Source organism: Aedes albopictus, chromosome 3 (assembly GCF_035046485.1).
Source record: "Aedes albopictus strain Foshan chromosome 3, AalbF5, whole genome shotgun sequence".
Taxonomy (NCBI): domain Eukaryota; kingdom Metazoa; phylum Arthropoda; class Insecta; order Diptera; family Culicidae; genus Aedes; species Aedes albopictus.
Window position 1 is genome coordinate 215946682 of NC_085138.1, and position 25400 is coordinate 215972081.

Here is a 25400-nt window from a genome sequence, read left to right on the forward strand (position 1 = left end):
AAACTCTTTGCTTCTTCATACGACGCACGACCCACTTTCGAATTAAACTTCACAGTAATATCCCGCCAAGATTTGAGAATATACCCTGTAGCAAAACTACAAAGAAGTATTTTTTTCAAAACATGTTTGAAATAATCAAATCCCTTTTGAAGCAAAACAGGATAAATCCCATCTGCCCCAGGAGATTTGAAAGGAGCAAAGCTATTGAGTACCCACTCAATCGATTCTATTGTTACATTACTCCGAGCCGAAGCCAAGGAATCGTAACTACAAGAAAAGACATCAGGTTCATCCGAAGATGTAATATCCATACATCCAGGGAAGTGTGTGCTGAAGAAGCATTCCAGAACTTCCTCATCAGAGGAAGTCAGATCGCCATTTAGCAAACGAAGTTCGTTCACTCGGAAATCCTTTGATTTGGCAAAAGGTTATTGCAAGCATAACAAATTGCAAATGCTCCATAGAAAATCAAAAAGCGCTCCCTTAAAAATGAACAAATGTTCCATGAAATTGTGGAATGTTACCCATAAATAATTGAAAACATTCCATACTTTCTAGAAAATGTACCGGTAAAACATAAAATTTTCTCATTAAAAGTGAAATTTGGCACCAGTAAATAATACTGAAATGCTCCATAATAAAATACAAATGCTCCGTAGGAAAATGCAAATGATCCATAAAAAAAATAAAATTGTACCCATAGAAAATTGAATATTGCTCCATAGAAAAATCAAATTGCACCATAAAAAAAATTAATTGCACCATAGAAAATAGACAAATGCTCCATAGGTTTTATCAAACTGCACCACATAAAATTTAATTTGCTCCATAAAAAATTGAAAATTCTCCATAACTTTAAACATTTGCACCACTAAAGCAGTGCAATGTAAAGCAGTTCAGCCCTGTCAAATTAAATTATGAGAATATGCTATCTATGGGGGATTTTCAATTTTTATGAAACAATTCATTTTTTCTATGGTGCAGTTTGATAATACTTATGGAGCATTTGTCTATTTTTTATGGTGCAATTTCAATTTTTAATGGTGCAATTTAATTTTTCTATGCCAGGAAGAGAACTTTCGGCTCGAGGGTTTGGTCTGGGAGAGTGCATGTTGTAACTAAAATTTTATGCCCAAAGTAACAAAAATTGAATAAAATATACTGAATTTAGACACCTGGTCTTTATTGTGTTTTATAAGAAGAAAAACCTGGGGTTAGAGTTCTGATAAACGAATAGGGGAATTGAGGTTATGTTACAGCCAAAAAGACCCATGCAGTAAAATTACAAACAAGCTTGAAACCGCCTCTTGTAAAAGTAAGATCAAACTTAATTTTGTGTCATTTAACTCGCTGCTATATGTCGGAGTAAAATGACACAAAATTACATGATTTTTTCGAAGTGTGTGGATCATTATTCAATTTTATATGGGTACAATTTTTTTTATGTAGCATTTGCATTTTTTTATAGAGCATTTACATTTTTCTATTGTAATTTATTGTGGAGCATTTCAGTATTATTTATTGGTGCAAAATTTCACTTATAATGAGAAAATTTTATGTTTTACTGGTACATTTTATATAAAGTATGGAACGTTTTCAATTATTTATGGGTAACATTGCACATTTTCATGGAATATATGTTCATTCTTTATGGAGCGCTTTTTGATTTTTTATGGAGCGTTTCTATTTGTTTCTGGGTGCAATAAATAGGCTGCCCTTTGATTTCGCAAGGATTTTATTATACCGACTGACTGCACTCAAACTGGAAACATTTGTACAAAGGTTGCCGGATCGTTCAGTAGACCGGAGAGCTTTTCTGCAGGCCTTGCGAGCCGACCTGAAAGCCTCCGAACCAGCCGAACGTCGTCTGTTCCAACTCTTTCTACACTGTTTCCTGAGTTTCGCCAGATCAGAGTTCCACCAAGGGGTTCCTCTTGTGATCTTCACAGATCGTAGAGGGCATGCTTATTCAAAAGCTTCCATGATGAAGGTCATTGTAGTATCAACGGCATCACCAAAATCACTTGGAGTATAGTAATGCAAGATCTGTACTACTTAAATACTCCATCAAACTCTCAAGTTAATGTCTGAGTTGCCCCAGATGATATGGTGAGCATAAGCATCACTGCCAACAATAAGCGGAAAGCCTTTTTAAGTACAGTATGCGATGACTTGTTTAAAAGCATCCGTAGGGGATGGTTCATCATGCGGTAAATAAACCGAACAATAGACTATTTCCTGTTGAGGTTTCCAACAGATACATCAATGGACTACCCGCTTTGCGCGCAGCCACAGTTGATCAGCAGGAGTAAATCAATTTAATTTTGTATGGCGAAATGCATCTCAACTTGAATTAATGGACTACCCGCTTTGCGCGCAGCCACAGTTGATCAGCAGGAGTAAATCAATGTAATTTTGTATGGCGAAATGCATCTAAACATGAATTACTTGAAATACAAAGCTTTTCCCGAAAAAAATATTTGGTAGGCTTAATAGTGGTCACCATTGTGCACAACCACTACCAAATATTTTTTCGAATAATGTGTTCCACTTTGAAGAATTTGCCTTTAGATGGTATTCGTCATACAATATTTTTGCGATTTACTTATAGCGATTTTTCGCGCATAGAAGCTAGCGCCACATTGGTTGATGCGGAGAGTAGGAAAACAGCCGATGTAGTTAATTCATTGTGATAGAACATACATCTCTGGTGGTTAGTTCAGAGATGAGTGTAGCAACTATTGTCCGCGCGCAGCGCGAACATAGTTTGTAAATGTATGTCACGTGTGTTCCTACAGCAATCGTATTCCAATCCCAAAATCCCATCCTACTAACCCCGAGTCGACCGCGGGATATTTCGGTCTCCCTGCTAACTTTTATGTGTGTCCGTGTGTAAAATGAACACGCACTTCCCACCCGATCGACAGTCGCGCAGCAAGCTGGCTGGCTGTTGAGAGCGACGACAACGACGAAGCGCAACGCCGTCCGCCGAGGAGACGAATGAACACGACGAATGAGAGTATGCGAGAGAGAGAGTCAACGACGACGAGAGAGCGGCGGCGGCGTACAACCGTGGTGACGACGGCTACGCGATGCGTCGAGAATGTTCCATCGGCGGCGCGAATGCGCGCCTAGAACATTCTGGAACACGTGATGACGGTAGCGTGTATATGGGGAATGGGGTATAAAAGGGAGTTATGTTTCGTATCAGTTTTCAGTTTGTTATAAGTTATCGAATTGTTAACATTAAATTGAAAGTGAAAAGAAGTAGTGAAGAGTTTTATTAAGTCCCTGGAGTTCAGATACCAAACCAGCCTTTTTCAAGGCTAAGAAGGAGTTATCAGGATTAATTTTCCGTCTCTCCACCGGACTATCTGCTGTTGGCACTCCTTCAAAGGAAGGAGTCGGCCCTTCTGCTGCTAACCGAGTGTTCGTGAACGGACAACTATTACGTTGTTGACAAGCACACAGGCTCGAGGCATGACACGCGAGTTTGCCATTTATTGTTTACTGAAAGTAGCAAACACCGGGTTCCCAAGGATTCCTAGATAGAAATTCCCCTTACGAAAGTAAGGTTTTTGGACCAAGGCCAGTTGGGCTGTACCATTTTGCATAAGTCTGCAAAGATTGATTGTTGCTGTTCTTTTATGCTGAAGATTAATCTGAGCTATCCTTACCGTAGCCACCATCCAAACTAAGTAAGATTAAACTCTTCGCAATAACAGCACAACAAAGAATAGCAACAATACAAACACTACACAGCTATCTAGGCTGATCGAGAAAAGAAGTTAATATTGATGATCAACTTCATACGGGCTCGAACAGCCTCGGTTCACCATAGGTGGATTAAATCAGGTTTTTTAGCCACGAGCTGTGAAGCATGGGAATTATTTTTTGAAGCTTTCAATGAGTAAACATTTAAATTACCGATTTACGTAGAATATTTCGTTTCATCGAATTTAACTTCCCAGCCATCTGAATAATACGACCAAGTTCCAGGCAATTTGGCTGACAAGAACCCCATCATGACGAAAAGAACAAACCTGCCGATAATACCCTAGTTCACCCTATCTAAGATTTTGAGAAATTATTGTTTGTGTTGAAGAAGAAAATAAAAGAAATGAAACATTTCCAGGGGCGAATTAAGCACTTCCAAACATGCACAGTATCAACTTTATCTCAAACTACGGTAAATTTGAGATCTCCCTCTGCTCACCTCTGTTTGTGTAAACTTCAATAACGCTTCTAGCGTGTTGCTTGCTTCCACCCTCGATACTCCTTGTCAGGCTACGCTCGATATACAACAATAGTGTGGAAGCAATTGCGTGCCGCGCCAAATACACGAAAGAACCGAAGCTTAGATACATCAGTCAAACATTTCCCTCGCTGCACCGGCTGAAATGTCCAGCGGTGGTGGCGCTCAACATTTTCACCCTGAAAACGTATTTCATTCGTATTATTGAGTGTTCGGCATGGAGCAGTTTATTTACACATGAATTGCTTGTATGTTTGCTTTGTAATACAACACGCTGTTTTGTTAGGAAAATTATTTAAGTGAAAAATAACACAACCAGTCTGGGTATCAACATTTCTAAAGTGGCAAAAAAGCGTGAAAATGCTAAGCTAATTGTTCTTTGCGTGATATCAAGATATGTGTTTAAAATTGGAAATATTTCTGTTTAAAAAAAATCATTCCATTTACCATTTATTTCACCATAATCACCTTGTTTCTCTTCTTCTTTTCTCCATCTTATTGTTATTCGTCTACTTTGTCTTATTCTTCACATTCTTCTTTTTCTTCTTCAGGCGTAACGTCCCACATGGGACAAATTCCAGCTAGAATTGTATTAGCACTTCCACAGTTATTAACTGAAAACTTTGTCTGTCAATGTGTACACGATAGCAGGTGCTCTATTCCCAAGGATGTGAAGTAAATTTTTACGAAAATATCCGGGAATTTTCGTTAGTGTCAATCAGATGCTTGATCTTTAGCTCATTCCTGGTAAGATATTTTAACCTGTGTAGTTGAGGTCCTAGCATGGTCTAACTCAACCCTATATGGTAAGGCACATCATCACGTTAAAATCGCTCAACACTAAAATGTGTGAGACCTACTCATTAGTGCATTATGAATTAAATGCTTTGACTGTTTTCCTACTCCCCACATCGACCAATGCACTTATCGAGGTGGCCAAAAATCGAAAATTGACTATTTCATTTGCGATTATGGTGCGGTAGTTGAAAGTAGACCAGTTGGACCAGTAAACCCTAAAACAGGGGTACTCAACGTACGGCCCGTGGGCCAGATGCAGCCCGCGACGACATTTTGTGCGGCCCGCGACACGTATGAAGATATGTAATAGAATTTGTCCCAAGGAATAACATTTTTTTTTTCCTTTTACCAGTGAAAAAATATTTCAACAAGAACTTTTGAATTAAATTTAAAAAAAAAAATCAATTATAATTCTACGATTATTCAGAAATTTGATTTTTGTCGTAAAATTTCAGCAGATATCGTAAAATACCAAAGCGGTACAACATAGAAACATTTCTAGGATTTATGATGCAGCAAAATCGAAAAAAAAAAACATACTTTTTCCAATCGGTAATATGTAAATAAATAAATTGTCTTAGTCCTAGGGAGGATGCTTACGAAACATCTTATTTTACAAATCAGAGAATCACAGAATCAAAGAATCAAAAAATAAATAAAAATGGAAAAAAATATTGTAAAAAATCAAAAAGTTTGAGAATTAGAGAATTAGGTACAAAGAATCAAAGAATTAGAGAATCAGATAATCAGAGAATCAGAGAATCTTAAAATCAAAAAATTAAAAATCATTGTTAAAAATCAAAAATTTAGAAGATCAGCGAACCAGATAATCAGTGTTGAAACAAAAGTTTCATTCTCATTTTTAGATTTTTTTTTCGGGTTGAAGCCATCATCTTGACTAGCACATTTCAGAAAAATTAAATAAGTTTATTATCGTCGAATTTTAATTTTGGCCCGTGGACTGATATGGAGTGTCACATGTGGCCCGCTGCCGTCAAAGGTTGGGCAGGCCTGCTCTAGAATATTAGTTTGCTAATTCATATACTTATCGATATATTTGCAGCAGAATGAGACCATTGGAAATTTTTGTTTAAATGCATTAATTGTTCATCTGCGCATATCTTCGACTTAAAATGTTGAACTTTTAAAATAGTTTATAAAAGCTTACTTATAAACCTTTTGAATGACATATCAGAGGTAGAAAAATTGATTGTAAAAGCTGCTATTCTACAATTCCAATCAAGTTGTCGGCGATGATTGAGTTATTCCAATATAAAATCACTATTGCCCATTAAATACCTCTGAGGAAACATTTGATCGCCATGGTCGCTTTTCGCGGTAGATCAATCATAGAAGAATCTTAATCTGGTCTTGTATTAGCGAAGCGATTTTTTTACGAATTGGAATCTACTTTGTAAATTGGAACAGAAATACTTATACACAGATAGACGCCTAAAAATATGCAATGCTCTTGAAATTTAATGCTGTTGAAAATGTTATGTTGAAAAAATGGTAAATTTCTAAAACCCCTCAATTAATGAGATCCTATTTTTGACACCTCGAAATGACATTTAGGATATTTATTACGATTTTGATGGTGTAAATCCAAAGAGCCGAATGTTCATACTTAGAAGTACGAACAAGCCGGCGTTTAGATACAAAGGCGTATATTCCATGGATTTCTTGGAAGATCTGTACCATCTATACACTTCCATTCAATACTCCATTTAGTTGTTAGAAGGGTCTTGGGCTGTGGCATATAGAGTAATGATTCGTAGAACACTCGTTTCACTTGTAGATTCTGTACCTACATTTCATGAAGTTTTGGGACAATATAGAACATACGTGGTACTCAAAATAGTAAAACTGTTGTGGGAATCATTAAAACATACGCCTTAACAAAAAAAACACCAATAGATCGTAACCACTGTACGTGTATATCGATAAAACTTTTATAGATATAGAGCGATTCCAAGCAACAGCATCAAAATTTAAAATTTTTTTAATCATGTTTTTTTATTGTGCAGCTGAAGCTTTGCACAGTTTTTCAGTTCCATCTTAATCGTCATTTTTCGATATCAAATTTTCATTTTGAGTCACGACTAACTTTTCAAAAGGGTGTATGTAAAAATGGTTCAAAATTTTCAAAAATTTGCACAACAAAAACAGTTCGTTCGATTGTTTTGATTTTTTCAGCAAAGTTAGATAACTACATGGTAATTCCTTAGAAAATATACACCGTAAAAAAATTGTCATTGAAAATATCATTTTTGTAAAAAAAATCAAATATCTCAAAACCCTATCTTTTTACCAACGTATTTTTTTTAGAGAAATTATATTAGCAATCTACCATAAAAATTTGGTGATAGTAAACTAAAGGGGCCATTAGACTGTTTGTCATAATGACAAATATTTGCCATTGTAGTCCAACATTCATCCGAGGTTGCCATGATTTACGTTGTGTTGGTCATTTGTTGGGCTTGTTTGGCCAAATATTTGTCATGTCTAATGGGACCTTAATAAACAAAAAAAATATGGCATTTCAAAAATTTCATCATTTTCACATTTACTAAAAAAAAATTCTGTGTAAATTGTTTCGGCCGGGAATCGCAGTTCGATGCTGATGTTATTGTCAATGGCCTTGCGTGAGTTAAACAAGTTGTTTTTATTATGTACTAGCTGTCCCCGGCAAACTTTGTCTTGCCTACTGCGTTTTTTGATGTTTCAAGTCCCTATCCAAGCGCCCAAGTCCCCGTTCAAAATGTATGAAAACCCGATTTTCAAAAACTCTCAATTTTCCCATGTTTTTGGCCTCATAAACCTTCCTTGGGTAAAAACTAACAGAACAAAACTTAGACGACCCAAATCGGACCATCCGTTCGCAAGTTATGCGCGGTCCCACGTATGCCACTGCATTTTTATATAGATTTATTATAGAATGTGTATATTAGGGTATTGTACCATTTGGGCAGGTGTACCTATTTTGGGCACTTGCCGCTATAACTATGTCAATTTCAAACCAGATAATTAACTGCATCGGCTGTTTTCCTACCCTCCGCATCGACCAATGTGGCGCTAGCTTCTATGCGCGAAAAATCGCTAAAAGTAAATCGCAAAAATATTGTATGGCGAATAGCATCTACAGGGTGCGGCAGGAAAAAATGCGAAAAGTTCAAGGCACTATTACACGTTAAATATGGAATATGTATGACTATTTCTTCATGACAGTGTATCAGTCAATGTCTATATTCTAGCACTGAAAAATAAAAATGAACACATTTGATGATTAACATGTGATAATGTAGGCCTAATAAGCGGATATCAATAAACTGCGCGCCCAATGGTCATTAAACAAAATGACTATAACAGTAACAAAATTAGCTCAAATTCGATGAACAACCAGACCACACTGATCCAGAGCCATGTAGTTTCACATACCAGTTGAAATAAGTACATATATTTGATGATATTGTAGAGAAAATCAAAAATTTTGTTTCATCAGATGCGAAATTTAGCGACCTGTGCGATTTTCTGCGGTTTGAAAATTCTGGTTGTCTTCATCTTCAGGCGCCGCCCTGTAAAGGTTAGTGACCAAAATGGGAAATTTTTTAATTAACTTTTCAGAAAACTAGCCTATTATAGATCATGGAAGGTTGAAACATAGATTAGTTAATGTCAAATGGACGAAAATGAGGTTTGAAGTTGAAAAACACTTTCGCATTTTTTTCCTGCCGCATACTGTAAAGGCAAATTTATCGAAGTGGAATTCATTATTCGGAAAAATAGTTGGTAGTGGTTGTGCACAATGGTGACTTCTATTAAGCCTACTTTCAGCCTATTTTTCAGTAAAAGCTTTCTATTTCAAGTAATTTAAGTTAAGATGCTTTTCACCATAAAAATTAAAATGGATTTTCTCCTGCTGATCAACTGTGGGTGTGTGCCAAGCGAGTAGTCCATTGCGACCGAGCAACTGCCCCACGATCGCGTCACTTTTTCACTTTTTCCACCGAATTATGCGGCCTGACAGAGCTCCCCATTGCAACTGTCCCACGATCGCGTCACTTTTCCACTTTTCCCACCAAATAATGCGGCTCGACCGAGCGCCTCATCGCAACTGCCTCGCAATCGCGTCACCTTTTCACTTTTCCCACCGAATAATGCGGCCCGACCGAGCTCCCCATTGCAACTGCCCCGCGATCGCGTCACTTTTTAACTTTTCCCACCGAATAATGCGGCCCGACCGAGCAACTGCCCCATGATCGCGTCACCTTTTCACTTTTTCCACCGAATGATGCGGCCTAACAAAGCTCCCCATTGCAACTGTCCCATGATCGCGTCACTTTTTTACTTTTCCCACCAAATAATGCGGCCCGACCGAGCTCCCCATCGCAACTGCACCGCGATCGCGTCACTTTTTCACTTTTCCTATCGAACAATGTGGCCCGACCGAGCTCCCCATCGCATCTGCCCCGCGATGGCGTCACTTTTTCACTTTTCCATCGAATGATGCGGTCCGACAGGGCTCCCCATCGCAACTGCCCTGCAATCGCGTCACTTTTTCACTTTTCCTCCCTTATGTAATAAATGGACAGCCCAAATGTGGCGCTAGCTTCTATGCGCGAAAAATGCGCTATCCATAAACTACGTAAACTCATTTTTGCCCATATCAGACACCCACCCCGTCCCTCATTGCAGACTTTTGTCCATTCATGTTTTCATAAATTTGTATAGACCGTAGACTTTGGCCAGATCCGACCACCACCCCCACCCCCCCCCCCCCCTCCTACAATTCTATGTAGTTTATGGACAGGCCCCTACTTCCTTAGGGAACGTTAAAAAATTACGTCCAACATTTGGGGGAGGGGGGGGGGTCTAGAAAAGTGTGACAGTACGTGTATTGGGTATAGGAAAAGTACGTGACAGAGGCGGGAGGGGGGGTATCGAAATCCCGATAAACGATGGACGTAAGGGTTTATTCAAATATTACGTAACGCAAAATTTATCAATTTTTGACCCCCTCCCTCCCCCACGTAAAAAGTTTTGTATGGGAAATTTTGGAATTTTGTATGAAGCGTAACACAGCGGTAGACCCCCTCCCTCCCCCCTTAGCGTTACGTAATATTTGAACGAACCCTAATATTTGAATCTTCCCTTATTTGCATAACCAATGTCATTTGTCAAAAGTTATTTGCATGTCCTAGAATTTAAAAGTGGTACGAATGGACTACCCGCTTTGCGCGCAGCCACAGTTGATCAGCAGGAGTAAATCAATTTAATTTTGTATGGCGAAATGCATCTAAACTTGAATTACTTGAAATACAAAGCTTTTCCCGAAAAAATATTTGGTAGGCTTAATAGTGGTTACCACTGTGCACAACCACTACCAAATATTTTTTCGAATAATGTGTTCCACTTTGAAGAATTTGCCTTTAGATGGTATTCGCCATACAATATTTTTGCGATTTACTTTTAGCGATTTTTCGCGCATAGAAGCTAGCGCCACATTGGTCGATGCGGAGAGTAGGAAAACAGCCGATGTAGTTAATTCATTCGTGCTAAAATATGCTTCCAATTAAGACCTTTGTGGCCCACATTGAACAGCTGTTTTGGAACAAAAATACAACAATCTCGTTGCAAATAAAGCTTTTATTTCCTAACTCAAATACTCAAGATGAGCTGCAGGCTACGTACTATTAGGACCGTAATGTCAGCATACACAAGATTAACAAGAAGTGCAAGCAACACTAGCACACTGAAATAAATTTTGTTGTGGAAACTACCGATTCCATAGTAAAATTACTAACCGTACCTAATGATTCCCAACCGACAACAATTTCCAGTTAATGGACTACCCGCTTGACGCGCAGCCACAGTTGATCAGCAGGAGTAAATCCATTTAATTTTGTATGGCGAAAAGCATCTAAACTTGAATTACTTGAAATAGAAAGCTCTTCCTACAAAAATATTTGGTAGGCATAATAGTGGTGTCCATTGTGCACAACCACTACCAAATATTTTTTCGAATAATGTATTCCCCTTCGAGAAATGTGCCTTTAGATGCTATTCGCCACACAATATTTTTGCGATTTACTTTTAGCGGTTTTTCGCGCATAGAAGCTAGCGCCACATTGGTCGATGCGGAGAGTAGGAAAACAGCCGATGCAGGTAATTAATTCCACTAAAACACAGTCAACTTAACCTTCCACGACGCGCGCCATCAAGCAACCGAAACTGCACCGCGCTCGCGCTGTATACGAAAAGCGAGGTTTTTTGGTGGTGTTGTAATTTTTACAACAGCGCGCGCGCTGAAGGGTTAACTAGCAGTGCAGTTAACATTACCAAATATAATCTTAATTTAACAAATGAGCATTGTATTTTAAACCATAGTGTGTTGTAAAATGCGTGTCCACGAAAAATTAACACTATTTTGATGTTGAGACGACTACGCTTTTAGTTGAATTTACTACAATGCATAGTAATTTCAAGCATATTTCAATGGACTACCTGCTTTGCACGCAGCCACAGTTGATCAGCAGGAGTAAATAAATTTAATTTTCTATGGCGAAATGCATCTAAACTTGAATTACTTGAAATACAAAGCTTTTCCCGAAAAAAATATTTGGTAGGCTTAATAGTGGTCACCATTGTGCACAACCACTACCAAATATTTTTTCGAATAATGTGTTCCACTTTGAAGAATTTGCCTTTAGATGGCATTCGCCATACAATATTTTTGCGATTTACTTTTAGCGATTTTTCGCGCATAGAAGCTGGCGCCACATTGGTCGATGCGGAGAGTAGGAAAACAGCCGATGTAGTTAATTCATTACCTTAACAGATTTTGTTGTCGGTTGAGAACAGCGGGGCAGCACGGACGTCAACCACGAATAGATGAGCCGTAGTCCACATGAATTTGACATGTTTGGGAAATTGACACTTTTGGGAACTCTGACAGATCTGGGATGTGCACGACATTTGCGAATTAGTCATAACCATAAGTTTTTACTTAAGTAAAACGTGTAAAACTAGCAAAGGATTATCAAAATTTTAGCGTGCAATCGTTCGAAATGGACTACCCGCTTTGCGCGTAGCCACAGTTGATCAGCAGGAGTAAATCAATTTAATTTTGTATGGCGAAATGCATCTAATCTTGAATTACTTGAAATACAAAGCTTTTCCCGAAAACATATTTGGTAGGCTTAATAGTGGTCACCATTGTACACAACCACTACCAAATATTTTTTCGAATAATGTGTTCCGCTTTGAAGAATTTGCCTTTAGATGGTATTCGCCATACAATATTTTTGCGATTTACTTTTAGCGATTTTTCGCGCATAGAAGCTAGCGCCACATTGGTCGATGCGGAGAGTAGGAAAACAGCCGATGTAGTTAATTCATTACACGACAACGCAAAAAGATAGCAAATAAATCAGTAATAAATTGTGTAATGCATGAATTTCCAGCACAAACAATTTTGAACGTGTTTTTGTTGTCAGCTACGGGGATTTTGCCAATTTTAGTCTCCGCATCGACCAATGTGGCGCTTGCTTCTATGCGCGAAAAATCGCTAAAAGTAAATCGCCAAAATATTGTATGGCGAATAGCATCTAAAGGCAAATTTTTCGAAGTGGAATACATTATTCGAAAAAATATTTGGTAGTGGTTGTGCACAACGGTGACTATTATTATGCCTACCAAATATTTTTTTCAGTAAAAGCTTTCTACTTCAAGTAATTCAAGTTTAGATGCTTTTCACCATACAAAATAAAATGGATTTACTCCTGCTGATCAACTGTGGGTGTGCGCCAAGCGGGTAGTCCATTAAATGCTGCTATTAGGGGCAGTTGTCCTATACTGTGAGCTATGAAATCTAAGAGGGTGATAAAATCGGGTAAAAAACGTGATAAAATCGGGGGCAGAAAAAATCGGAGCGTGATAAGTTCGGGTGAAGACTGTATAATAAAAATAGTATGTTGTATCTATTCTCTTAATTCAAATCAAGAACAAACTATATGCGTTGTCTGGTTTCCTCCTCACCGCGTCGAGCAAGTCCGGGAATAATAATCGGTTTTCAAACTACCAATGGACTATCCGCTTGCCGCACACCCACAGTTGATCAGCAGGAGTAAATCCATTTTATTTTGTAAGGTGAAAAGCATCTAAACTTGAATTACTTGAAATAGAAAGCTTTTACTGAATAAATATTGGGTAGGCTTAATAGCAGTCACCATTGTGCACAACCACTATCAAATATTTTGTTCGGATAATGTATTCCACTTCAATAAATTTGCCTAGATGCTATTCGCATTTTTGCGATTTACTTTTAGCGATTTTTCGTGCATAGAAGCTAGCGCCACATTGGTCGATGCGGAGAGTAGGAAAACAGCCGATGTAGTTAACTCATTATCGTACAATGTATTGAAATTTCAATTACTTTCGCACCGAGTCATAAATTGAGAATCTCTTGTAGTCGATTTGCCTATATAAAGCTGACGTTACGTTTGCCACGTGCATAAGGCTCCCTTCCTGTTGTCACACCTCAGAATCTTAAGCACAACGAATTGACCCCCTCGGAAAATGATCTTATTAACAAAACACAGAGTACAAGTTTTATGGCCATTTTCTTGGTTATCACTAAAGTACAATCGGTGTTGAAATTTGGATCGGATAGCCAAAAGGTAAATTTATCACTCCTGGCCAACGTTCATGGTAAGGGTAATTTATAACGAGGGAGAATCATATCACGCACAGCAAATAAGAAACCGTTTTTGACACATTCCAAATCAACCTACCTTAACTGACAGACTGTCAGTGCTATTCGTCTGTTCAAACGTGAGATTCCCTTTTTTCTGTATGGAAGCAGATATGAATGAAAAAAGGTAAACGCGAGGGAACACACACGTCTATCGTATGCCTTTCAACCACTACCCACCGGGACATCACGAATTATAACATATATATGCGGTACCGTCATTGGGGGTGAGAATGGGCCAAAATGATTGCGGCCTCATTGAATGTTCAATAACTTTTTGTTTTTTTTAATGAAAATGTGTGAATGTGTTTTTGAACATCGTAAATATTGGAGACTACTTCGAAATTATTTCCCATCAAACTTCAAGTGTATCGAAACGGTCCTCACCGTTCTGACGGGGTAACATTGGGTCAAGAGAATCAAATTCTTGATTTATGTTATTGTGAACAGAGCAAGTTGACATTGTACGCCGCGGAAAATAAAAGACAGTTCGCAAGATTTTCCATTTCGGGTGCATTGTTCGGCGTGAAAATTATTTTGTCGCGACTCGCGACTCGCGAGTGCATTTTTTGGTTTGGAAAATTGAAAGTGAGGCGTGTAAATATCACACCAAATTCGCAAGATGATTCGTCATTAGTTTATTATTCGGCGCAGCAAATAAAACTATAAACCCCGCTCCGAAAAAATTTCGTCATTAGTGCATTGTTACATAGGCGCAGAATAGTGAGGCTTTTGCGTGGTTGATATAGGCACAGAGAACAGACATTTAAGCTCGAACAAAAATACGTCGAAATCGTGTGTAAAGGATTTATGTATACCTCAACGCCACCAACGGAGACTGCCCCACTTATAAACTCGATTTGACCCCACGATGGCAGTGTTCATCGTTAAAATACACTAGCCCACAAAGCGGCACGAGCGCCAAAAGGCCAAAAACGGCGAGCACTGGAAACAAAAATGACAACACAACAATGTAAATGATGGGACGCTAGCGCCACACAACAGGAGCATAACCACATACTCCGAAATGACCGTTACAAAGTTTTACACAAGGCAGAAAGCGAAGATAGACGTCTGTTCTCTGTGATATAGGGTGTCCCAAAAAGTATGGGCACAACTTTGAATTAATGGACTACCCGCTTGGCGCACACCCACAGTTGATCAGCAGGAGTATATCCATTTTATTTTGTATGGTGAAAAGCATCTAAACTTGAATGGACTACCTACTTGGCGCACACCCATAGTTGATCAGCAGGAGTAAATCCATTTTATTTTGTATGGTTAAAAGCATCTAAACTTCAATTACTTGAAATAGAAAGCTTTTATCGAAAAAATATTTGGTAGGCTTAATAGTAGTCACCATTGTGCACAACCACTACCAAATATTTTTTCGAATAATGTATTCCACTTCGATAAATTTGCCTTTAGATGCTGTTCGCCACACAATATTTTTGCGATTTACTTTTAGCGATTTTTTGCGCATAGAAGCTAGCGCCACATTGGTCGATGCGGAGAGTAGGAAAACAGCCGATGTAGTTAATTCATTACCTGCATCGGCTGTTTTCCTACTCTCCACATCGACCAATGTGGCGCTAGCTTCTATGCGCGAAAAATCGCTAAAAGTAAATCGCAAAAATATTGTATGGCGAATAGCATCTATAGGCAAATTTATCGAAGTGGAACACATTATTCGAAAAAATATTTGGTAGTGGTTGTGGACAATGGTGACCACTATTAAGCCTACCAAATATTTTTTCGGGAAAAGCTTTGTATTTCAAGTAATTCAAGTTTAGATGCATTTCGCCATACAAAATTATATTGATTTACTCCTGCTGATCAACTGTGGCTGCGCGCAAAGCGGGTAGTCCATTGGGAGAATACAATCAAATAACAATTTTTATATATTTGTATTTTAATTCAAAGTATTTTCATTGTAACATGTAATGACTGTATGCATTAAAAAGGGTTTTTGTATGCAGAACGATTAAATCACGGGTTCCCAACCGGTGGTCCACGGCCCCCTGGGGGCCGTTAAGCCAGTCCAGGGGGGCCGCGATGTTACCATAAAAAATTGAATTTTAATTCTATTTTGTGCAAATTATATCATTTTCTAGTTTTGTATACCGCCACCCCCAAAAGCCACGATTTGAAGAAAAAAAAATTCAGTATAAAACGCCTTCAGAAGAAAAAAAATCGGTTGCGCCGCTATTTTTCAGCTACGACTTAAATTGGATGTACATGACATCATTGTTTACGAAATGTGAGTGTCGAATAAAAAACGTATCATTGATCGTCGAAAATCCCTCCCACAGTAAATTTCTGGCTACGTCACTGTACCCAAAAAACTTGGTTTCGTTAATTTAATTCATATGTTTTTCTAAGAATTTTCATTGGGCAGCAGATTTTTTGATGATTTCTAAAGGGGGTCGCCACCTCAAAAAGGTTGAGAACCCCTGTTCTAGAGGAATTTTCGGTTTTTTTTTTTGCACTTTTGGAAATAAATCCCAGGTTTTATTATTATAATAGAGTTTTGGCACTTCTCAGCATAAATTGCTGGAAACTTTCACCTACCCCGGGCAATCGGAATGCCAAAGGGGATTAGGCTCTGTGAATCTCATTAGCCGGTTTGTTAAGCTTATCCTAATAAGTCTGCTTTGGATGTCAGTTGTGGTGATTCAGGAACCGCCTAACTATACTACAGGTTCCAAGAATCACTGCTTTCAGGATGCTGTTCAGGTCCTTCTTCAATGAATTAACTACATCGGCTGTTTTCCTACTCTCCGCACCGACCAATGTGGCGCTAGCTTCTATGCGCGAAAAATCGCTAAAAGTAAATCGCAAAAAGAGTGTATGGTGAATAGCATCTAAAGGCACATTCCTCGAAGGGGAATACATTAATCGAAAAAAACATTTGGTGGTGGTTGTGCACAATGGCAACCACTATTAAGCCTACCAAATATTTTTGTAAGAAGAGCTTTTTATTTCAAGTAATTCAAGTTTAGATGCTTTTCGCCATACAAAATTAAATGGATTTACTCCTGCTGATCAACTGTGTTTGCGCGTCAAGCGTCCATTCCAGCTCGTCTAGGGACCTTAGGAGAGATTTAGGGACAACTCCGGTTGCCGACTGCACTTTATTATTATTATAGAGTTTTGGCACTTCTCAGCAAAAATTGCTGGAAACTTTCACCTACCCCGGGCAACCGGATTGCCAAAGGGGATTAGGCTCTGTGGATCTCATTAGCCGGTGTTATGCTTATCCTAATGAGTCTGCTTCGGATTTCAGTTGTGGTGATTCAGGAATCGCCTAACTGTACTACAGGTTCCAAGAATCACCGCTTTCAGGATGCTGTTCAGGTCCTTCTTCAGTTCCAGCTCGTCTAGGGACCTTAGGAGAGATTTAGGGACCACTCCGGTTGCCGAGAAGACAACCGGAACTATACGGACGTCCTCCAAGTGCCACATCTGCTTCAACTCCTCCGCTAGGTCGTGGTACTTGGTTATCTTGTCGGAGAACGTTGATTGGACATTATGGTCTAACGGTACAGCGATGTCGATGAGAGTTACCCGCTTCATCCTTTTGTCGTAAACCACAATGTCGGGCCGGTTGGCACGAATGAGGACGTCCGTAATGATCTCGCGATCCCAGTACAGCTTTATGCAGCTATTTTCCAGAACCGGGTCCGGCTGGTACTTGTAGTAGGGTACAAATCTGTCGACCAAGTTGTGCTTTAAAGCAAGCTGTTGGTGCACAATGTTGGCAACTTCGTTGTGATGATCGAGGTAGGCAGATCCAGCTAACACAGAACAGCCTGCAACGACATGCTCGATCGTTTCTCCTACTGAATTGCACTTCCTGCAGCGGTCTTCCACGTCTTCGTGCAATATGTACCGCCGACAGTTCTTCGTCGCAATTAATTACCTGCATCGGCTGTTTTCCTACTCTCCGCATCGACCAATGTGGCGCTAGCTTCTATGCGCGAAAAATCGCTAAAAGTAAATCGCAAAAATATTGTATGGCGAATACCATCTAAAGGCAAATTCATCAAAGTGGAACACATTATTCGAAAAAATATTTGGTAGTGGTTGTGCACAATGGTGACCACTATTAAGCCTACCAAATATTTTTTCGGGGAAAGCTTTTTATTTCAAGTAATTCAAGTTTAGATGCATTTCGCCATACATAATTAAATTGATTTACTCCTGCTGATCAACTGTGGCTGCGCGCAAAGCGGGTAGTCCATTACCCGGTCCTGGATGGCTACCATGAAACCATAGACTTAATAGTAAGACATAAATGTCAGGAACAAATTCAGTTCGATTTATGACGCCAGTTTTTCCCCCATGTTTACCCCAGAAAAATCGCCCAATACTGGTTTTCTTAACGCGACGCTTCTAATGTCAGTTTGGTCCGCTCATCCTCATCAAAGAAAACTGTGTCCGCCAGTTTAGTGACCATGACAACGAGCGAATCGCCTGTTATTGACGTGCCGGAGAAGAAAAAAATGCAACACAATTTCCAACATTAACTTTGGTGTGTGTTTTTTTTAGGAAATATGGACAATCGATAATGTAATAATATGATGTGGCAGTTGTCGTTCTGGACGTAATAGCGCCGTCTCCCTACGGATCGTTCCGCTTCGGGCCGGATAATAGGTGTTCCGTCCAGCTGCAACTTCCCCGATGCGGACAGAGGGCGAATCTTATGCTGTCCCCGTTACGGCAATCCTTCTGAGCAAAGTAGTTGGTCCCCTGACCGGTTTTCCACTTGGGCCGTTTGGCGGAACCTCAGAAAAGGGACCAGAGGGAAATTTTTGGGTTATCCCCGTGCCAGCCATTCAAATTCTCCCACAAGATTTGTAGTACTTAAGGTCGGTGTACCGACGGGTTGACTGGCGAAATACACGGAATCCTTTTGGCTTGCACCAGCCACGCGTTCGACGCCGCCTTATCGATGTGCTCGAGCTCCAGTTGATGGGAGTGCGTCCCATGCAACTCCTTCTGCTTCCACGCTACGATCATCTCGTCAACGGTCTTGATGTCGCAGTTCAGCTGGTAATCCTCCTGCGCCAGATGCATTATTACTGGAAGATCTGTTGGTAGATTTCTGAAGCAAGTTTTGTGGAAATTCTGTTTTGAATTTCCGGATAATTTATGCAGTTAAATTAAAAATGAATCATTGAGATAATCCATGGGAAATCCTGGAGTGATTCTATCACAATGGACTACCAGCTTGAAGCGCGCCCACAGTTGATCAGCAGGAGTAAATCCATTTAATTTTGTATGGCGAAAAGCATCTAAACTCGAATTTCTCGAAATGACAAGCTATTACCAAAAAAAATTTGGTAGGCTTAACAGTAGTCACCATTGTGCACAACCACCACCACCATTTCGCCATACAAAAATAAATTGATTTACTCCTGCTGATCAACTGTGGCTGCGCGCAAAGCGGGTAGTCCATTCCCGAGGATCTCCTGGAGGAATGAATGAACTACCTGCTTTGCACGCAGCCACAGTTGATCAGCACTCAGCAGGAGTAAATCAATTTAATTTTGTATGGCGAAATGCATCTAAACTTGAATTACTTGAAATACAAAGCTTTTCCCGAAAAAATATTTGGTAGGCTTATTAGTGGTCACCATTGTGCACAACCACTACCAAATATTTTTTCGAATAATGTGTTCCACTTTGAAGAATTTGCCTTTAGATGATATTCGCCATACAATATTTTTGCGATTTACTTTTAGCGATTTTTCGCGCATAGAAGCAAGCGCCACATTTGTCGATGCGGAGAGTAGGAAAACAGCCGATGTAGTTAATTCATTAATTACATCGGCTGTTTTCCTACTCTCCGCGTCAACCAATGTGACGCTAGCTTCTATGCGCGAAAAATCGCTAAAAGTAAATCGCAAAAATATTGTATGGCGAATAGCATCTAAAGGCAAATTTATCGAAGTGGAATACATTATTCGAAAAAATATTTGGTAGTGGTGGTGCACAATGGTGACTACTATTATGTCTACCAAATATTTTTTCAGCAAAAGCTTTCTATTTCAAGTAATTCAAGTTTAGATGCTTTTCACCATACAAAATAAAATGGATTTACTACTGCTGATCAACTGTGGGTGTGCGCCAAGCGGGTAGTCCATTCACGAGATACACCTGGAGGAGTTCTTGTAAAACTCTTGGAAGAATTCCCGAGAATGTCCTGGAGAAATTCCCGAGATACTTCTGGACGAATTCCCGACGAGCTCTTGGAAGAATGTCTAAGGAACTCCAGGATGAATTTCCGAAGATCTTCTGAGGGAATGAATTAACTACATCGGCTGTTTTCCTACTCTCCGAATCGACCAATGTGGCGCTAGCTTCTATGCGCGAAAAATCTCTAAAAGTAAATCGCAAAAATATTGTATGGCGAATAGCATCTAAAGGCAAATTTATCGAAGTAGAATACATTATTCGAAAAAATATTTGGTAGTGGTTGTGCACAATGGTGACTACTATTAAGCCTACCAAATATTTTTTCAATAAAAGCTTTCTATTTCAAGTAATTCAAGTTTAGATGCTTTTCACCATACAAAATAAAATGGATTTACTCCTGCTGATCAACTGTGGGTGTGCGCCAAGCGGGTAGTCCATTCCCGGATTTTTCTATGGAACTCTTGGAAATAAATCCGACGAACTTCTTTAGGAATTAAAAAAAAAAGAAATATTCGAGACAAATCCTGAGAGAACCGTGCATTATTGCTGGAGGACTTTTTGGGGAACTCTTGAAGTAAAACTCATGGAAGTTCTGGAGGGAATTTTCGGAAAGCTTATGTTGGTATTTATTTTCAGTCAAATCATGGGGAAATGGTCTACCCGCTTTGCGCGCAGCCACAGTTGATCAGCAGGAGTAAATCAGTTTAATTTTGTATGGCGAAATGCATCTAAACTTGAATTACTTGAAATACAAAGCTTTTCCCGAAAAAATATTTGGTAGGCTTAATAGTGGTCACCATTGTGCACAACCACTACCAAATATTTCTTCGAATAATGTGTTCCACTTTGAAGAATGGACTACCCGCTTTGCGCGCAGCCACAGTTGATCAGCAGGAGTAAATCAATTTAATTTTGTATGGCGAAATGCATCTAAACTCGAATTACTTGAAATAGAAACCTTTCCCGAAAAAAATATTTGGTAGCCTTAATAGTGGTCACCATTGTGCACAACCACTACCAAATATTTTTTCGAATAATGTGTTCCACTTTGAGAAATTTGCCTTTAGATTGTATTCGCCATACAATATTTTTGCGATTTACTATTAGCGATTTTTCGCGCATGGAAGCTAGCGCCACATTGGTCGATGCGGAGAGTAGGAAAACAGCCGATGTAGTTAATTCATTTGTCTTTAGATGGTATTCGCCATACAATATTTTTGCGATTTACTTTTAGCGATTTTTCGCGCATAGAAGCTAGCGCCACATTGGTCGATGTGGAGAGTAGGAAAACAGCCGATGTAGTTAATGGACTACCCGCTTGGCGCACACCCACAGTTGATCAGCAGGAGTAAATCCATTTTATTTTGTATGGTGAAAAGCATCTAAACTTGAATTACTTGAAATAGAAAGCTTTACTGAAAAAATATTTGGTAGGCTTAATAGTAGTCACCATTGTGCACAACCACTACCAAATATTTTTTCGAATAATGTGTTCCACTTTGAAGAATGGACTACCCGCTTTGCGCGCAGCCACAGTTGATCAGCAGGAGTAAATCAATTTAATTTTGTATGGCGAAATGCATCTAAACTCGAATTACTTGAAATAGAAACCTTTCCCGAAAAAAATATTTGGTAGCCTTAATAGTGGTCACCATTGTGCACAACCACTACCAAATATTTTTTCGAATAATGTGTTCCACTTTGAGAAATTTGCCTTTAGATTGTATTCGCCATACAATATTTTTGCGATTTACTATTAGCGATTTTTCGCGCATGGAAGCTAGCGCCACATTGGTCGATGCGGAGAGTAGGAAAACAGCCGATGTAGTTAATTCATTTGTCTTTAGATGGTATTCGCCATACAATATTTTTGCGATTTACTTTTAGCGATTTTTCGCGCATAGAAGCTAGCGCCACATTGGTCGATGTGGAGAGTAGGAAAACAGCCGATGTAGTTAATGGACTACCCGCTTGGCGCACACCCACAGTTGATCAGCAGGAGTAAATCCATTTTATTTTGTATGGTGAAAAGCATCTAAACTTGAATTACTTGAAATAGAAAGCTTTACTGAAAAAATATTTGGTAGGCTTAATAGTAGTCACCATTGTGCACAACCACTACCAAATATTTTTTCGAATAACGTATTCCACTTCGATAAATTTGCCTTTAGATGCTATTCGCCATACAATATTTTTGCGATTTACTTTTAGCGATTTTTCGCGCATAGAAGCTAGCGCCACATTGGTCGATGCGGAGAGTAGGAAAACAGCCGATGTAGTTAATGAATTAACTACATCGGCTGTTTTCCTACTCTCCGCATCGACCAATGTGGCGCTAGCTTCTATGCGCGAAAAATCGCTAAAAGTAAATCACAAAAATATAGTATGGCGAATACCATCTAAAGGCAAATTCTTCAAAGTGGAACACATTATTCGAAAACAATATTTGGTAGTGGTTGTGCACAATGGTAACCACTATTAAGCCTACAAAATATTTTTTCGGGAAAAGCTTTGTATTTCAAGTAATTCAAGTTTAGATGCATTTCGCCATACAAAATTAAATTGATTTACTCCTGCTGATCAACTGTGGCTGCGCGCAAAGCGGGTAGTCCTTTCATTCATTCCCTGGGCAATCTTGGAGAAATTCTACCACAAATGCTGCAGGAATGAATTAACTACATCGGCTGTTTTCCTAGTCTCCGCATCGACCAATGTGGCGCTAGCTTCAATGCGCGAAAACGCCCGCAAAAAGTAAATCGCAAAAATATTGTATGGCGAATACCATCTAAAGGCAAATTCTTCAAAGTGGAACACATTATTCGAAAAAATATTTGGTAGTGGTTATGCACAATGGTGACCACTATTAAGGCTACCAAATATTTTTTCGGGAAAAGCTTTCTATTTCAAGTAATTCGAGTTTAGATGCATTTCGCCATACAAAATTAAATTGATTTACTCCTGCTGATCAACTGTGGCTGCGCGCAAAGCGGGTAGTCCATTTGTGCAGAGCCTTAAAAAGGTCTTTTAGAGAATGTTATACCGCATTCAAACAAAGTATATTGCCGACTGCACCCTGTTCGCGCCCAGAGCGCTTCGGAGACCATGTGACGAGCAAAGATTTCATCTATCATCGAGTCCACCAAATACATCGCAGCAATCTACAAAAAAACATGTAAACTTTGCTATGTACACCATACCGTCAACCATCCATTGTATATAAGCCATCACCACAGCAACATCAGTGTTCTGGAAGGTTCCAAACAACCTTCTTGCCCTATAAAAATGGTTCCTTCCAGAGTAACCAATATACAGTCCATTTAGACCTGGCCAAAGGTCAACATCAGTAAATAAACGTAAATGGGGCCGGCCTACAGTCCTCGGTCCCATGGTCCACTGCACGAATTTATGCTGGCCTGCTTACTCTCACGGAGAATTTGACGTTTGAGAGGTGCCGACACCGCTCAAACGTCAAATTTCGTGTGAGAGTAAGCAGGCCAGAATAAATTCGTGCAGTGGACCATTGATGCTTTCTGCTGGTCAACCAAGCGATCAGCAAAAGCTGAAATCCTCCCAAGAAGCCGACCAACATAGCGATCAATAGGATTCCACCTTCCTCGTGCGCGTGATAAGAGAATGGACTACCCGCTTGGCGCACACCCACAGTTGATCAGCAGGAGTAAATCCATTTTATGTTGTATGGCGAAAAGCATCTAAACTCGAATTTCTCGAAATGACAAGCTTTCACCAAAAAAATATTTGGTAGGCACCAAACCGGTCATCTTTGTGCACAACCGCTACCAAATATTTTTTCGAATAATGTGTTACACTTCGAGAAATACGCCTTTAGATGCTATTCGCCATACAATATTTTTGCGATTTACTTTTAGCGATTTTTCGCGCATGGAAGCTAGCGCCACATTGGTCAATGCGGAGAGTAGGAAAACAGCCAAAGCATTTAGTTCATTTCCCGAATGACAGCCATCGAGAACCTGATTAGCCAACAAAGCCGCATCGAGGATGAAGTCAAACTGCTCCAGAACCGAATTCGTGAAAGCCATCACAATACGAGTTTAGAACGTGTGAATAAATTTGAAGCTGATCTCCAGCACCATTACCAGGAGTATCGGACAGTTTACACCAAGCTTCTCTCTACACTGCCAGCCTACAGACACGACGTGCTTGACGAAGATTCTCTGCGCTTCGATGGCATCCTTACTGCACTCAGAAACTGGGAAAGTCAGAAAATGACTATATTTTATTCATTTGCCAACTATGTTCAATTTATGAATATCAAATACTACAAATTATGCATTAAGAATCTGAATTTAAGGCATGTTATGAATAACTTCCGTTAAGTTTTCAAAAATGAGTATTTTTTAGAACGAATACATAAGCCACCAGACATTGCGACTTAAGAAGTTTTTTCGTGGAAATAGACTGTTACAAAGATAAGTTAGTTTTCTACATTTATAAACCGTTTCAGTAGTTAAAATAAAATATGTTTAATAGGGTATTTTAACCAATAGTGGACCCCTTAGTAGCTGAAAATTGTTCTGATCGTTAAAACAGTATGATATTCCAATTAAATTGCCCCTGTCAACGTTTGCACAGCAAGTTCTATGTCTTTCCTGCACATTGCACACAAAAACCTTACCAAACCACCCTATATTTCCCATAAAATAATCATTTCAAATCTGACTCAAATTATCCTATAGTGGTCCCCCCGGGGTCCACTATAGGATTGTTGGGGTCCACTATAGGATGAATCGTATTCTCTTACCATGTTAAAACGGAGACAATAGTGGACCCCCTTGGATTTAACCAATAGTGGTCCCCCAGATTTGTTTACATTTACAAATTTGTTCAAAAAATCAAATTATTGCTTTCCAGCGTAGCTCCACCACTTGTAACTACTGGCTAGGAACATGATCCATCGTCTCCCGGTGGAAGTTCACCGGTAAAAACAGATTTAAGCAGGAAAATTAGGAAAAATATAAGGGGGTCCACTATAGGCAAGGGGTCCACTATTGGCTAAAATACCCTATTCATCTCAGAATGGGGAACCAAGCTGTTGTTTGGAGAGCCAACGACGCCGCAATATCCGCTTGAACTGTCTGATATTTCGCTTTCCCCGACCGGATGGCTCTACCGTGGTCTAAGCAGAGCGCTAGCATCTATGATTGGACCGTGTTATCGTATTTCGTGACAATATTTATTTTCCATTCATTAATTTCAAACCTGTGTTATATATGAGAAATAAAAATCCTGAACATACGATGTAAATAACATATAAAATAATTATTTACTAGCTTTAAAACAAATCGATCATGAAAACTTTCAAATTCTAGAATTTAGATAGAAAAATCTAAAAAATAGTCATTATTAAACCAAACG

General features: G+C 39.3%; 1 protein-coding gene across 3 annotated transcripts in view; it reads right to left on the bottom strand.

Moving 5' to 3' along the window:
- LOC109419429 (LIM/homeobox protein Lhx5) overlaps nucleotides 1–25400 on the bottom strand; it is a 314686-nt gene that overhangs the window by 147068 nt on the left and 142218 nt on the right. The window lies entirely within an intron of this gene.